This window comes from Tinamus guttatus, unplaced genomic scaffold (assembly GCF_059628265.1).
Source record: "Tinamus guttatus ecotype Peru unplaced genomic scaffold, ASM5962826v1 Tinamus_guttatus_pri_ptg000048l, whole genome shotgun sequence".
In the NCBI taxonomy this organism is placed as follows: Eukaryota; Metazoa; Chordata; class Aves; order Tinamiformes; family Tinamidae; genus Tinamus; species Tinamus guttatus.
This window is the reverse complement of record NW_028288582.1, coordinates 9,818,593-9,834,645: the sequence shown is the minus strand read 5'-3', so window position 1 is coordinate 9,834,645 and position 16,053 is coordinate 9,818,593.

The following is a 16,053-nucleotide window of genomic DNA, read 5'->3' as shown; positions in this document are numbered from 1 at the left end:
AGAAATAGGATTATGTCGGGTAAAGATAGGAAAGGAAATTCTTAAGATTCTTCCTATTTCTACTTAGCTGACATTTCCATTGGTATCTTGGGAGTCTCGGTGTTCACCATAATATATGGCTTTGCCTGACTTGAGGAAGGGAGGAAAATCCCTCTTTAGATACACAGGGCCAAGGCATCATAGAATTAAAATAAGGCAAGCTAGAAATTCAGATTTCACACTAGTGGTAAATTTCTTTTAACAGAAACACCTACACACTTTTTAATTATGTTTTCTACCCTTCTTATCCTCTTTGCAGACTGACAGAGACACAAGATTAACATATTTATATCTTACATGTATTTAATGAATGAAACCTACTCAGTTAGTAAGAGTACAGCTGTTGCAGACTTCAGATATGCAATCTCAGTTTCCCAGTTTATCTCTATACTATCAGCTGGTAATATATGGGTGGCTGCTGCTACTGTCCCTCCTAATCTTCTTGAAAATTTAACTGCACAGCTCAAGTTGTATTTTCCTTATAAAATATTAAATGAATTGGGAATGATTTGAGATTTCTCATTACAAGTGACTGATTTAAAGCTAGAATGTGCTGTTTTGTGTGGATGTTCCAAAGCTTAACTCTATGTAAACAATAAACAGGAAACATAGAACCATAGAATCCTCATACATCAACCAAGTGGTGACTCATACGGGAAACTGAGAAATGTTGACAAATTCTAAATTACAAGGAGCTGCGCGGCCTTGCTACATTGCTTGTGTGCTATCTGTAATTCACACTGCTATCAGCAGAATATGCAGACAGCCCACTGAATCTCTCTGAAGTAGATGTTTATTTCTTTAGACTTTATTAGCAGAGTCTGACTTTTTAAATTCATTTGTTTAGAAAGTTTGTCTTTGTTCAGAAGCTTCTGGAAATATAAATCATTTAACAGAGAGCAGAAACATTTACATATGAACCACTAGCAAAAACAGCGAAGACAATCCTGCACACATCTGAATGAACTCATACAAAGCATTTCTCTCCTTAAATCTTTTTCAGAAAACTTAGAAATTTTGAAACCTTATTTACAACACTGAAAAGGAAGATTCTAAATACTTTGATGTTTTCTCTCTAGTAAATACTATATATCATATGTATTATGCTTATACAGTGATTTCTTCTTCAAAAATCCTGTACAAATGTCATATTGTCCTTCTCATTGTTACAGCAGAATTAATAATAGGAACTGACATCTTTGTTACATAGAGGAAGAAACTGCAGAGGAAAAATTAAGCCATTATTAAAAATTAGAGCTCAGAATCTATGTTAAGACATCAGCCACACACATCAACATTAGTCTTCAAGTCTGACCAGCTAAAATTGACATACAAGAAAGCATTTCTTAAAGCTGATTTTCAAGCATTTTTTCATTAACTTTTACTATATATTTGTATATGTATATATTTTTTTAATGTGGAGCTGTGACTGGAGGATAAAATAGACTTTTAGGAGCAAAGTAAATTTTGATGAGTTCTAGTGTATGTCTTTTGAGGTATTTCTCTTGCGTTTTTCTAAGCCTAACTATTGAAACAATAGAATCTTGGAACAAAACAAAAATCAGAAACATAGATCTCAATGTTAAAAAGAGAAAAATCTAAAGGATTTAAAGTGGAATTGAAGTGTACGCAGAAGGGGATTCAAAGGATATATACACATAAATCTGAAACCATGCATGATGTGACCAGACCACATATTGCATAGGCAAACATAGGAAGCTGAAAAATCATGCAAAAGAAAGACAGAAACAGACTAATTTGAAAAATAAACAAACAAGCAAACAACAACAAAAAAAAACAGTGTAAGGGCAGAGGGGGAATGCCTTGCTTTTGCATGGCTTAACACTTGTATTTCAGCCATCAACAGCAATCAGCATCATACAACTAACATATTGTTATAAAGAAGAATAGGGATTTCTCTCCAGATGAAGGAACAAATACTTCTGCATTTTACAACCTTTTAAAAAGGAAAAAGTGGCAACACTGTGAATACTTTGATTTCTTCCTAAGTGTATTTGACCTTCAGAGAACAGGAACTAAAGTAAATACAGAACCTGCACATACCACCTAGTTCTATGTGGGGATCTGGGGCACTGAGATGGAGAACGGCACTAGATTTAAAGCATATGATTTTGTTACTGCATCTTCCTCTACAGCATAAACACAGAGGCATTTGTCTCAAAGTTCATTGCATTCACTGGAAGATATGGTCCTGGAAACAGGCCTTACATTTGAGCAGCAAGTGTAAGAGGCTGCCCTCATCGCCGAGCCCGATCGCCGTACCATCGTGGCCAGTTTAACACGGCGAGGGCTTAGGTCAGTCCGAGGCAGAATCACACAGACAAACCATCTGACTGCCCAGCCTGATTAATTATGCCAGTTGCCCCCAGGCAAAGTGAGCAGATACGTACTAGACCTGTCCATTCCTATCTTAGTAGGTTTGTTCAATAGCCAATAAAAATGCTTTTTAACTTGGCTTAGCCACAACTAATGGATGTCAAAGTTTTATATTGTTCTTCTTTGTTCAAATGTTTCAGGGCAGAGTTAAAGCAGGAATTTATAAATATGTATACAAACACTGTTTCCAGGAGTTTGTCATCACTTATTATCCTTCTCAGTCCCTCCAAAAGAATAAAAGGATGAAGGCATATTTTTCTCTTCAAGGTTAATGAGTATTATTACACTGAGGATGAATGCTTCAAAATCCTTCTGTAGTGATTAACTTCATATTTGAGGAAAGAAACTTTTCTCTTCTGGAACTATTTTAACATTTTTCTGTAGCTGACTGTCCTTTCCTATTCCATTTAGGAGATGATGGGTTACTGATATTTTCTCTACCAATGCCTTAATATTTAAGGTGTTTTGAGCAATTGAAAACATGTTCTCTCTTTCCTCCATGAACATATCTGAACCACATGAATGTTAACAGGTGGAGTTGGACTAATTCTTATCTTTCTTAAAGCAAGGTAAATTCCATTCAATTTCATAGAATTAGCATTGCTAAACATCAAGATTCTTATCCTGAAAACAAACTTCTGTTACAAGAAGGCACTGTAAAAAGCCAGGGCAATATGTTGTACAGAGTTACAAGTCAAAGATAAGGATGTTGGTCATATATGGAAAGAGAAACAAGAAAAAAAGTGAGTCAATTTTTAGTCAGTATACAACATTTCCATCATGGCACATCATTAAAGTCAAATTTATGAGCTATGCAAATACACATTTCAACAGAATCCTTGATGGTTACTAGAAAAGAAAGTGGCAATTTTGAAAGACTGAGAAAAGGATATTGCAGAAATTGGGATAGGATAGTATGAAAATTAACAAGAATTTTAACTGTGGGTATTCATATATACCCACAGGTCATGGCTATAATCAACAAAGGTTGTATCTCAAAACTAAACAAGGTTGTGTCTCAGATAAATTATGGACAAAGTATGCGGATGCTGAAAGTGCAGAGAACTGATGGAAGGGAGGAGTAGAGGAAACAAGAAAAAAAGCGTACTGGAAGCCCAGGAAGACAAGGCTTCAAACACAGGATTGATTGCACTGATAAGATGATAATCGAGTGAAAATTCTGATATTTGACTAAGAACTTTTAAAATATTTGGTGACAATTGTTTCAGCTGAGAGGAAGAAGATAGCTCAGTGAAGATATAAGTAGGAATGAGAGGAATACCAGACACATGATGTACTAATCTCTTTAAAAATATGAGAGAAAAAAATACACCTAGACCAATACTAGAGAAGCAGAAGATATGGGCTAAGATGTGTAAAGTGAAGCCATGTTTGTATATTGAGGAGAGTGGAAGAATACTGGGGAGAAGAGAATGACAAAATTAAAACTATTCACAGGAAAAGATAACCAATAAAAAGTTATGGGAGGAGGAAGAGAGAAAACAATAAAGGATAATCGTAGAGTTATCCTAGTATTAAATCAGAACTTAATGACAAGATTATTGCATGATAAGAATCTTGGATAAGATTTTTAATTGCTTTTCACTTTTACTCAGACAGATAGGTTTTGATAACCTCTCTACGTGAAGGAAGATGCGTGGTCAACTGGTTCATAAAGAGAAAATTACTTCAACTTTGTTGCATCAATCTGCAGGCCTATAAAGAACTTTCTAGGAGATTTAGTGGTGTAAATTAGATCACAAGTAAACATAAATTTATTAGAACAAAATTATAAAAAACACATAACAGTGTAAGAGAAATGAAGTAAATAAAGTCAAGCAGATTTGTCATTCCATTATTATTTATTAATTATAGCTTTTTCTCCATCAGGCAATACAAAAGTGTAAAAGTGATTACTCCATGAACCTCATGGCTATATGCCTTTTTCAATTTCTTTAGAAAACAATTAATAAATATTACCTCACATCAAGAGAATATATCTGTGGACATACTTCATTTATAGAGTAAAACAAAGGACAAAGTTAAGCCTGAATACATGACACTGAAAAGAAATGGTGCTGAGTGATGACAGATTACATTGCAGTTAGGAGAGGATGCATGTTTTCATTCACAGAATCACAAGGCTGAAAATGACCTCAAGAGGTCAGCTAGTCCATCCCTCCTAAGGCAAAATCAGCTATACCTATGTCATTCCTGACAGTTGCTTGTCTAATCTGTTCTTAAAAACCTCTAATGATGGAGGTTTCACAGCTCCCAAATAATCTTTTTTTTAAAACTGTTTCCTTAGGCTTTGTGTTATAAGAAATTTCATATAGTCTGAATGTCCCTTGCTCCAATTAAACCTACTGCATCTTAGTCTAGTCAGAGGGGGATGTGTTCCATATTTTTTAGAAATCCTTTATTTTTCAGTATTTTCAGTAATACTTTTTTTTTTTTTTTTTTTTTTTGCCAGACATTTGATACAGACTATCTGTTTTCTATCAGGGCAGGAGAGAAAAAATCCATTAAAGTATTCTGTGTCCTTGCAGTTATTTTAAAAAATTATTTGGAGGTGGGAGCATCAAGGTGAAGGAAGCATGATAGATTGATTTATAATACTAGATCTTTTCCCTTTGTGTTCATTGCAATAAATTTATAATCAAGTATGTGAATGTAGTTAGCATAGATTCAAAAGGAGGATAATGAAGATATTGTACCTTTATACTATATGTAACATTTGAAAGCATAAGGGATACGGTCTTTGTTTTATACTGGGTTCTGAATTCCTCTCTCCAGCTGATAGAGATCACTGCCCACTAGCAACCACAGAGAGCAAAGAGCACCCTGAGAAAACTTTGCACTTTACTGTCTCGGTCAACCAAAAGTTGGGTGGTGGGGACCTCACACTTAACTTTTTAAGTTCCTGCGGCTGCAGTTCACAGCGTCTTGCAGGTAGCATTTTGCTTCTGAGTGATGGGTTGGGAAACACTGATTTATAAATCACAATGACACTGTGATGATACTCTAAATATGGAAGCCCTGCAATCATTTTCTATTTCTTTCTACTTTTTTTCTGTTTGTCCAGAGTCCAACAATATCTAAACCTTCACCCGATTCTTGACAAACTTGAGAAATGATAAAGAAAAATAGGTTAAGGCATCTCAGAAGTCACACACTTAAAAATAAATTACACAACATGTGACTGTGCAGGCAACAGTAACTACAGAACATGAGAATAAAAAAAGGAAAATGTTTCCAAAAAACATTTCCTTTCTTCCATTAAGATATACATACACACACACACTCACATGTATACATTACCAAGCTTTTGCTTGGTAAATGCTATCCAAGTGTTTTTTTCAATCAACTCTAAAATACTGTGAGGGAATATTTTTGAAAAAAAAAAAAAAAAAAGAGAGAGAGAGAAGTGCCTATTCTTCTTTAAACTGTTTGATCTGACCCCGGACAAAGACTTTCAGCTAAGTTGTATGTTTATTTGCTTTGACCCTTGATCATTACAGCCATGTCTAGATGCAAAAATCTGTAAATCTGCAAAAACCATGCACCTCTTGGTTTGCACCATTTTATCAAGAAGGATGTAAAAGCTGATTTTTCTCATGTGAACACCTTTGCTTTTGGGTCATTTCCTTCAGTTTACTTTGACTGATCTTTCTAATCTAGATTAAAATAGTGTAAATACAATAAAGTCCTATAAAAATGCTTCACTGTTAATGAACACTAAGTTGTAGCTTCAGTTTGTTGATCTCAGGACTACAAAGAAAGGATCAGACTGTACACCTCTGTCTAAGTAGGTGTGGAAGAGAAACGACCACTATGAGAAAACTACAGTTTATCTGGGGAGTGTGATACTTCAGCTAGCGCTGCTGACATCTATTCTCCAAAGAAACGAGAGGATAACTGAGCTTAGACATAGCTCAGAGGGCAGTATTTTCACAGCCCAATGGGCCCACAAAGCATTCTGATTTTTTAGCTTCACAATCTGTATACTCCAATCTAATCTGGTATAGCCAACAGTTTTGCTCTCACATCTAGAATGTGTTTTAAATAGTGGTTTACAAGCTCTTAATACACATAGCATTTGTAGCAGAAAATCTCTGTTTAATTTGTTCTTTTTTTTTTTTTTCTGTCTACCATGAGGACTCCCTTTTCCCTCTCCCTTTAGTATGCTGACAACACCATTTCGTTAAGGCTGGTTGGTTCCATTTGCATTGGACATCTCTTCTGCATATAGATTGATGAGTTTAATCAGTGAATCAGGAGGAAGACTTGGACATCAATCAGTGTCAGTTTTCTTTCTTTTTAATTTCTGATTTGCTACTTCCAGCTATCAATTCAATAAAATGATGCCAATTTAAGATAAAATCTTAGATATAATGCAAAGTTAGTGTAAAATTTTCAACAAGCTCAGGAACTCTATTGCATTACGATCATTGATATTTTGAAAAAGAGACATCATATTTAACAGCAAGGTTCAATGATGGATCCAACATTTCGTATTAAATCCAGAAGAGATAAATGAGTAGCATACAGATTAGAGGGCACTGGATTTTTGTTGTTGTTGTTGTTTTATAAATAAATCAAAATTCATCCTATTTTTTTCCATGGACACCTGAAAAATTGGAAGATTAGTTTATTCCTCAAAACTCAACCCTTTTCATCTATAAAACTAATTCACTCAGTGTAGTTTTCTATTGACAATATACTGAGAGCCTGGTCTATATTTTCTACTAAGAAAGTAGGAAAAACTTCAATATTTTTTGACAAAGATTGCTACTTATGGACAGAGATATAGTGAGACTAAAGTATGGATCTTAAGCTCTTATTCTTATATTACCTGTTTGGAACCTGACTCCCATCAGTTTAAATAGCAGTAAGTTTTCTCTAAGTATCTGGATCTATATGACTTACTGAAGATTGTGTGATGGAAAGGAATCAGCCTCACCCCCCACACTAATTCCAAATATTGCACTGTTCTTCCTTTGCTGCAAAATATTGCCTAATTTACAGAACTTTGCTGATAGCAGATTCTTTTCCTGATCATAGAGGCGATGGGGCTAGTACTTCCTTTTAACTAGACCTCTTTTATACAGAGATGTAAATATACAGGGCACTTCTCCGAAATCTACAGATTAGAGATGGAAGGATAAGGGAACTAGGAGAGAGATCATTCCTCCTCATGCCCTGGCATGGCCATGTAGTTTTGGGCCACAATGTGGGCCTAATTAAGGAATTAGACTAGCATCCTTTTTACAGGGCTTTGTGACTGAAAAGTAGTGTTGTTAGACCAATTATCCCTATATCTCATAATATGTTTAAAAAAAAAATCATCTCAAAGGCCAGCCACCCAAGAAGATAAAATGTCTCATATAATTATACCTCTTGAAGTATGTTTCTCCTTTCATAAATGCTACTACATGTTAATGGAGATTTTTCTTTAGTTTATGTGAAAGAGTCTGCGGTTTTGAAGCAGTGAGTCCTAAGATTCCTTCCTCAGCACTGTTTGTTCCTGACTTAGTTGTTATTTACAGTATTTTTATCACAAGTGGCAATCACACACATATTTTTAATGTCAAGTTTATCTTATATTTTTAGTCTATGGCCGAACTGCCTTTCCAGAAATATCTCAGCAAATATCTATTTGACTTTCATTTATACACAGGCAGTCATGAAATCATAGACTAGAAACATAAAACCCATGGCCAGATATGTTTAAAATGGAATTTTTTTGATTCACATTTTGATTCATACTGCAGTCTACAATGTTTCACAGACTGAACATGTACCATCTGACTTGCCTCGCACTGAGAAGAATAATTTTTCAAAATTTACATTCTGTTTTTCAAAATTCTGACTGATACTTCTACTGACAATGATAAAGACAATACTTATGTAACTGTGATGTTCATGAAGTGATATGATCTGCACAAAGCCAGATATACTAACTTGTAGATCTCATATATTTACATATGTATATATATTAGCATATATATGTAGATGCATGCATATATACAGTTGTGTATATCAGCAAATATATATGTGTATGTATACATATATAGATATGATACATACAAAACATTCCTACTACTACCTGTCTTTAAATACATATATTTCGTGGAGACAGTGGGCCCAGGTCCAACTGGGCCTCGGGAAAGAAAATTATATATTATATAAGCCAAAGAGGCAATAATAGATTAACAGAGGCAACTCATCTCGAATGACAAAAAATGACTTATTCATCCTCATTGATAACAGTTACTGAGGAATTCTTGCAATGTGCCTACTGGTCTGCATACAGCACTTGAAGCCTTACCTCCTCCACAAGAGGCCTGAAATTTTGCTGAAATGTAGGTCCATAGGACCAATGCTGTCTTTACACAATGATTTCCAAGAGTTTTTCTTGTATTCCATGGGCATTTATCTACTAACTCTGTAGTGAAAGAGGAGTAAAAGGAAGTTGTGAATGCAAACTGATTTGATAGGAATTTTTAAATATATATTAAATCATCTAACACTACCACACAGTAGTCATAGTTCCTGAGTGCTCTCAATCCTACCTCTTAGCATCTGTTAAGGCCTCATGCTTGACGGCCTTCAAGCCACCAAATGCTATTTTGTCTCTTAGCTATGCAGATTTTGCTTTGCTGGCTTCGCTCCTCCTTTTCTCATGGAAACAGAGCCAGATAGATGCTTAGGGCTCACTTCCACTGGCACTGAGCATCGCAAGGCATCTAGTGTCATCTGGATGCCCTAGGACATTCCTGCCCTACCTCAGCTGCCACTTCAGTGAGACACAGGGCTCCCGTAGGTGCGGCCTCGTATCTGACAGCCGTATGTGGATGCCTTAGGGCGTGATACGCAATACTAGATGGCAATGCATAGAAAACTGAATTAAATCCTCCCAGAGGTATGTGGCAATAACAAGTCCTGCCACCTCAGACAGGGTCCTCAGGAAGCAGAATTCAAAAAGTCTCACCTGGAGAGGTGGGCCAAGAATAGCTGGTCTCTCCCTGCTGCAGAGAGGATGCTCCCTGGATCTGTAACTGCAGTGCTTGGACCTCAGACTGCTACTGTGGGCACTGTGTTGAAGTAGCAAGGGCTACTGCAAAGTGTCTTTGCAGTCAATCCACTGCTCAGGGGAAAGATTTTCCTTTTTCCCTTATAGTCCAGTGTGGAAACACTTATCACCCAGGCTATTCAAACTGGCTCAAGGGTCCTTTTTAAAAAAAAATCAGCTGAATAACACATTGGGCTGAGTTTGCTTGTACCAGTATCTAACTTTAGAAAAGGAAGGATAGAGAGAGAGTTTTCTGAGGAGGCTAAAATTCTTATTTTAGTTCAAGTTCACATCAAGTGGACAGAATCAAAAATTGTTGGCTCATATACTCTTATTTACAATTAGCTGTTAACAACTGAAGAGAGACATTTGTCCTGCAATCTGACTATGCAGGAACACCTGATCAGGCTAAAACAGAAGCAGAACAAACCTCCAGGGACCTGTACACAGTTTTCACACCTTCCCGATTAGTGACTGAAACCAGGCCCTCTTCCTTGAGATAGACTAATGAAACCTTCCCTGAGCCTCTAATTGGGTGACAATCAGGTTCTCAGGGCCTGCTGAATGATGGTGGGGGAATTCTCCATTCCTTGTACTTTATATGTCTTTCATTTCTGGCCTAGCTGTCTTTTTATACCTTTTTTTTTTTTAATGTGATTCATTTACTTTGTTACAGTTTCTCATCCTTTAAATGAGCTGCATATTTTCACCCAGCATTGCTAACTTCCATCAGTTTTCCACCGAAGACACAACCTTTTCTTCTTATTATAACAGCACAGCTTGCAAAGTGATAGTTAGGAATCAGATTGTGTCAGCACTCCTATTACAACCCCCATTTTCATGGAATCTTTTTTAGTGTGGCCACAGAAATATGCTCAGGACTTAACGCTGCCATCTAGGTCTTGTACAAGGATTGAATTTCTCTTTCCTCCACGCAGCTGAAGAGTAAAATATTTGACCACTTTTAAACTTCAGGAATATAAACAAACCAGCACGGGGGAAAATGTGACAGATTTATGAGGTCGAGGTTATTTCAGCATTGGTCTGGCCAATCCTTTTTCTGCCCCCAGCACTTGCTAATATTAGAGGCCTTATCCTCTCTCATAGTGACTGTGTATCTAGCCAAGACAGAAGGCTGCTTGAGGTTCCCTGTGAGTGAATGTACAAGGAACCTCTGAAGATTCAATGTGCTCCATATGAGAATTTAAGCTCTTGAATGTTTATCCAAAATTTCTAGAGATCTCCATTTAACTTTTTCCTCCTCTCTCACCACTGTAAATTGAAGATGAAAGGATACTTTGACTTTCCATTTCCTGGACTTCTTCTGCTCAGTGGCTTATGCTTAATGCTGTTTTTTCCATTGACTGCTCAGATTTTAGATCTGACTTTATATTATTATCTGAATTAAAATAAAATAAAATAAAATAAAATAAAATAAAATAAAATAAAATAAACCCTCATAGAATCCACCGTCCTCATTAATTGAATTTTTACAAATATCAGCACTCTTGATTCAAGAAGAAATAGGATAAAGGTATTCCCCAAAACATTTTTAATTCTTTAGAATTATTTTTTAACTTAGAATTTAATTCTGAGAATAAGTAATAACTGCACTAAACAAATTTGCTGAATGAATTTTGATTTCACAGTTATATAAAATCACTTCTACCCCCTTTCACATTCTGTTATAGCTGAGCAACCACTAGGAAGAAAAAACACCTCTGATCGGGTTACCTATTTTGTCCTAATTTATCTTAGGACACTTGAGACAGGTAATTATGATATTCCTGACTATTGAAGTCTGACTGTGTAGAATCCATCTGTATGCAAAAGATCTGGGTCACATGCCAAGCTCTAAGAATTTTCTTTGTCCAATCATGCAGCATTTTATTCAGTGGAAGCTGCTCGTGCACCCTTCACAAAGGAAGTCTTATTACCAAGCTTGTATTAGCTCTCACCTGAAGGTCTGCCTATATCAACCCAATAATTTAATCCAAACTCTGTTCTTTCTCCAGCACCACTGGAAATGTAAAGTTCATGTCCTTGTCTTCAAGGCTCCCTTAACCATGTTCCTCTGTTTTCCTCATCAGTTTTCCCTTTGGTTGTCTTAATCTCAGTACCGTACATGTTTATGCACAATTACAAAGGAAAGACACCTTTTTAACCATTTTGAATTCCTGTTCAGCTAACTAATTCTGGATTAAGTCTTACTAGAACCTCCCAGCTAACCGGGAGGCTCCACTGACTGCACTCGATTCCTTATTTCCTCCCAGGCTCTTCTATAAATCCCTACAAGAAACACATGAGTATTCACATAAGTTCCCTGGGAAAGAAGTTTGGTTCAGCAGTGGTGCACTAACAAGACCAAACTCTTCATCCTATTTTTCTGCTCCACTTGACCTTTCTCTGAAGTGATTTTCTAGACTGGATCTGTAAAATTACTTCAACTCTGTACATTCAATTCCATGTAAGAAGCTGTTTCTATTTTTCTGCCTGCATGAATTAGCTGCTAATTGTTCCTGTAGAGATTATCCTACATAAAAACAGATTAATAAACCAAATGTGTTATTAAAACTTATAACTTTATGAATACAATAATTATCCTGACCACTATGGCTGTATGTTGCCCTCTTTAATTGTTTAGCTTGTTGGTTCTATGAGACAAGGATCTTTCTTTTGGGTGTGGTGAAAATATATCCAGAAGGCTGTAAGCCATGGTTTACAAAACCTTATTTATCATGGCTTATCTTGGTAACAGTAGAGAAATGTTCTTAAACTAAGTTCTCATTCTTCACAGTGCAATGTGTTTTTACCAGAACCCCATGTTAGACTTTTTTTCTTGGGTTTATAATTTAATATTTATACTTTTGGAAAGCTCTTCTAAAACAGAGCAATTGCACAATTCTCAACTTTTCATCAATGTTTAGCTTTTAAATGTCTTCAATGTGGCAATAATTATTATTTTATGGCCTCTCAACATGGCTCTTTACTTTAAAATAAAATATAAAGTAGGCACCCAGACCTACTTTTTTGGAAACTGCTCAACTTGAAGCGTCTTTGCCCACACTGCTCTGCCCAAACTTCTCTTTATTGAGCAATAGAAAGGAGGACACAAAGTTGAGTGACAGAACAATAAACGCACCAATATACTTTAGGCATCTTCTGTACCTCAACATTTCTCATAGAATCCAGAGTGCTCCTCTTACTGTGTATGCATGAGAGTATATTTAAGCAGTTATATTTATGAGTTGAACTATTCTGGAAAATTATGTTTGAATTTTGATCCTGGTATAAAGTCGGAGAGTAGTGAGCAAATAAGCACACAGCTGAAATTGTCAGTGACTAGCGGACAGTGAACAGAAAACATGCCGGTTTTCCATGAAAAAAAAATGACCATTGAGTGTCATTGACAAAGTGACTTGCTCTATATTTTATATTATAGTGGTCAGAGAAGTCTTTTACACATCAGCTGGCTTACTGAAGAATGAATGGCCAGTTTTGGGCCTCCTGAGATGCCACAGGTCACCTTCCTCGGTTTTTATATTTGCATAATATTGTCTTTGATTCAGAATTATCTAAAGTCACAATTTTGACTTCAGACTCCTGCATTCCCAAGTGTAGCCTTCAGGGTATTTGCCATAGGTTATCCTCATATTATATTCTTGTGCTTCTGAAGTTGACCTTTTAGTCATCTTTTACTCCATCTTCCTTAGCAGCTTTGCACATCTATAACACCTTTCCTCCAAAGGTCTCAAAGTGCATTACAGCCATCAATAAAATAAAGGTGAGATTTTCAAGGGCACAAAGGGCAGTTAAAATCACTCCCCCACTAGATTCTCAATGAGACCTGGGCATTTATCTTTCACTCTTATACCTTTGAATATTTCTCTTTAACATACCTCGCATGTGGAGAGGCTACGTATCACTAGTCACAGTTTACATAAGGGGAAACTGAGGGAAAAAAAAGTTAATGGTCTAGCTGAGGTTCAGCTGGAAGAGCACCTAAGGGAGTCCCAGGATGCTATATCTTAGCTATTAGAAAACCCTTCTATCAGAATCTTCCCTTTTCCTTCTGCTACCTTCAGTTCACATTATGTCCATGACCCCAAAAGAAAGCACCCTTCTTTAAAGCTGTTGCAGCTTCTTCAAGTCCATTCTAGGCTCTTAGGTCTATTTGAAAACCAAACTCTATGGAATGTACCCTCAGAGCCTGAAGCAAGCTTTTTTTTCTGCTGTTCTGGTCTATTGGGTTCATGTGTATTCAGGGCTTCAGGCATTTTATGTATCCAGTTGATTAAATATATATTTAGAATTTTTTAATATGCATATTAATTACCCAATAGACTGGAATGACTCTTTAGGAGCAATTTCAGCCTATTGTGTAAAAGCATTATAAAAATTCTTATGAAAAATAGTGACTGCACATACTTAAATGTTCTCTTCCCTTATAGCACCCCCGCTCCCTTGCTACCTAACATGCCACAAACAAGTTGTATCATATCCTTGATTAATCACTGGAAGAATTTCCGTTATTGTATTACATGGATGCAAAATCTCATCTTAAATTGGAGTTTTTCCCCCTAGACCACAGACAGGCAAAACTCCTCTAGTGAAGATTCCTACAGGATCAGGACCCTTACACAGTGTCAAATGGCAAATCTGTCATTATTATTATTCTTTTTTTTAAAAAAAAATGAAGCATTTTTGTGAGGTTGTGAACTCATTTCATGCAGCCCATTTCAGTTCTAATATATTCCATGCTCACATATTTATGCAGGGGGTGGCAGGAAGATGGAATAGAAATATTGATATAGTCATAGGTATAGCTGGGCAAGAATACCCAGGCAGAGTGATAATGAGAAGTGAGTGAAGAGACTAAGAAAGACTTAGTGCTTATTTCTTTTTTTCCCAGTTATGTTGCTCCATTCTAAAAGTACTTGTCCCTGAGCTGCATGTTTCTGCATCACTTGATGTCATGACCATGAAGACATGCAGCTTCACTCCCGGAAGAACTTTCTGCAGCATCCTTTCTGGATATACCTCCCATATGCTGAAATCCTCTTTTGTTTTTTCACACTCCTGAAAGACCTCTAAATAAATGTTTGAAAATTTGTGCTGATGTTTTGGAGACAGTGTTTTACAAGCTGAGAACCACAACAGGAGGTAAAGGAGGCTGATCATGGAAAAGCAAAATAGAATTGCCTAGAAACCTACAAAACACTTCTCATGTAAAATTTCTGAAGACCCAATCATGAACTGAATCATCTCATCCAGAAAACAGGGAACAAGTTGGTCCTCTGACCACTTAAAATATCATCATATGGGGAGAGCATAGAAAGCAGCCCTGATGGTTCAGGACCTGTGTAAGGAAGATCCCCAGTATCTCTTTTGAATCCAGTTCCTCAGCCTCAGTCAGACTACATTATTTCAGATGAAAGGAAATTGCTTGAATGAAATGTGAATTAGCCACTTAAAGATGCAAAATGAGGTGCTGCCTAGGTCCTCTTGGGGATCTAGTGCAGCATGTGAGGTTTTTGCCTTAAACCAGCTCCTGACATCCAAGAGTTAAAGCCCTGCCTGCTGGTATACCCGAGCTTACCACAATTGACTGATCTGTTGGAAAAGCTTCAGAATGAATCCTGTATTGTTTTAAAACTCTCCATCTCTTTCCTGAGGGCGATGGTGGAAGCACCATGCCATCCCCTATTACTGGCCTCAAAAGCTGCACCCCAGAAAGTCAAGTATCAAGGAAGATAAATGCTCTGTTAGCCTGCTCTGCTGTTATTAAAGAAACACAGCTGAAGTGTGCAGTGATGGACCATGAAATCTGAGGAGAGCCACAAGCCACTCAAGGTGAGAAATATGTGCTTGGAGGTCATGCAGTATCTTTGATGTTTCTGTAAAATTATCGCACCATAAACTGACAGACTAAAATATTAGATTTTGACCTTTTAAGTCAATCATATCACTTTTTATCTTAAAGATCTTTCATTTGCAAGTTGGTCACATATCAGAAAGTTTAACGTCCTTTTCGTGGTAAAAAACAGGTGCAAGCAAACCCTCTGGGAAAGGGTGAGCTATGAAAGTCATTTGTAATCTTGTACATTTACCACACTATCTCACTTCAAATGTGGTATGTATGTGTTAAGTTAAAGCATAAATAATACCACTTGTACATCTGCCTGAAAAACGCAGAGAAGATAGTATGCACTGTGTTTTTCACAGGCATGTTCATGTTTGAAGTGCAGACTGAAGCCCATAATGAAAGAGGCTGAATCCTCAATAAACAATTGGCAACACATACTCTCAAGTTAACACGAAGTCCAGTAAACTGCTAATCTGAGTACAGAATAAGAGTAGGCAAGCACCATATCTTTTATTTGTATTGATTCCAGCTACACTCACTGGTTGGAAAGATTGGAAACTCTAATTAACACTTCACTTTTTCTCTGACTAAAGGAAGACATTTAAGCATCTTCTTCTATGTCCTTGAAGGAGAATAAGTAAAAAGTATCTTCACCATGATTAATTCAGATCTGGAG